The sequence below is a fragment of the Mus pahari genome, chromosome 1 (assembly GCF_900095145.1).
Source record: "Mus pahari chromosome 1, PAHARI_EIJ_v1.1, whole genome shotgun sequence".
Taxonomy (NCBI): Eukaryota; Metazoa; Chordata; class Mammalia; order Rodentia; family Muridae; genus Mus; species Mus pahari.
Genome location: NC_034590.1, coordinates 77,688,563 through 77,690,493, shown reverse-complemented (window position 1 = coordinate 77,690,493; position 1,931 = coordinate 77,688,563).

The window sequence follows — 1,931 nt, the reverse complement described above, 5'->3', positions numbered from 1 at the left end:
ATATTTTAATGCATAGTATACTGATATCAGTGCCTTGATTTTCTACAACATTAGATGTTTCATTCAAATGATTTTAAAATCTTTCTCTTCGCTCAACTGTAATTTCCACATACTTCTTGGACTTCAGTAAATTTAAACAAATAACAAGACTAAATGGATGAAAAGCAAGGCACTTTCTTTGCATGAAATCTTGATTCTGCTAGTGTGGGCTATATTACAGGGCATGTAAACTGTCTCTAGAGGCTAAAGAAAAGGTTATTGTCACTTAGATTTGCCATCATTTAAGACTTACTCCTTGAGAACGCTAATGGTCAGCTTTGTAAATCACTAACACAAGAAGAATCTGTATTTAAATTATAAATATGAAGGATTCCATCTCCAACTATCATACAGGAATGTATTCAATTAACATTTTACAAATGGATAAGAGTTGTAGTATGGGGTGCTGGTGAGATGACTCAGTGGGTAAGAGCACCCGACTGCTCTTCTGAAGTTCCGGAGTTCAAATCCCAGCTACCACATGGTGGCTCATAACCATCCATAACAAGGTCTGACTCCCTCTTCTGAAGTGTCTGAAGACAGCTACAGTGGGCTTACATATAATAAATAAATAAAATCTTTAAAAAAAGAGTTGTAGTATGCAAATTTTGGTTTTCCTTATTTTTAAAAGGAATAAGGGCTCACTTACAAAGGAAAGGAAAGGAACTGCTTAAGTACCTCAGGACTAGTGGAATAACACAACAGTGAGTTTCTTGAACTTCAGAATTTTATTTATGGGTGCTATTGCACAGTATCTGAATGGATCCACAGAAAGACACAGACAATAAATCAATAAGCCTGACCTTCCTAAAAAAATCACTGAAACTGTATCTATAACTTATCAAAGACTCCTTAGACAACACTTTCCATAATTTATGCAAAAACAAATGAAGAAGTAATTCTGCCCAGTCACAAAGTTTCAGTTGCTCAATGGAATGGGTCACTTGTTCACCTTATTATGCTTTCATTTCTAGGACAGAAATTATTCTGGGGAAATGAGATCCCTATCATCCTGCAGCCTAGTGATATGATATGATATGTTGGTTAGAGGTTTTGTTTATGTTTTTGTTTTTGATTTTTCTTTTGTTAACTTGAAACCGGCTACAGTTATCTGGAAAGAAGGGACAGATGCTGAGAAAATACCTCAATCAAACTGGCCTGTAAACAGTTCTGTAAGGCATTTCTTGAATAATGATCAACTATGGGTAGTGTCACTTTTGGGCAGATGGTATTATGTGGAATAAGAAAGCTGGCCAAGCCATGTAGAACAAGCCAGTAATCATTGTTCATGCATGGTCTCTGCTTCAGTTCCTGCTTTCAGCTTACATCTTTGAGTTTCAACATCAATAGTGGACTGTGACATTGAAAGATAAGCCAAATAAACCCTGTCCTCTTCAACTTGGTTTTGATCAGATCAGGGTTTCACTACAGCAATTGTTGGTACAGAAAGACAGAACAATGACAGTGAGATGATGAGCAAGCAGTTAAAGAAACACTGTGAAAACACATACCACCATGAAAAACCACAGCAGACAGCAAGCATAGCATGGTTAGTAGCATTCTAGTACAAATTAAGAGAAAATATAGGCCAATAAGGAAAAGAAACTCCGGGTCCTTGTAGTTACAGATTGAGAAAACTATGTGCAACATTTGTTAAAGAAACACTCAGCAAGCCATATCCAGATTAAACTTTTGCAATTAAAACAGAAACACATTAGAAGTAGCCAGAGACAAAGGACTAATAATTTAGAGAGTAAAGTGGGTCTAAAAGATGGTTTCAGAAAGATAAGCATGAAGATAAAATGAGGGGTATAGAATTTTTCCTTTCCTTTATTTTGTTCTTTGGTTTTGTTTTGGTGTGTGTGTGTGTGTGTGTGTGTGTGTGTGTGTGT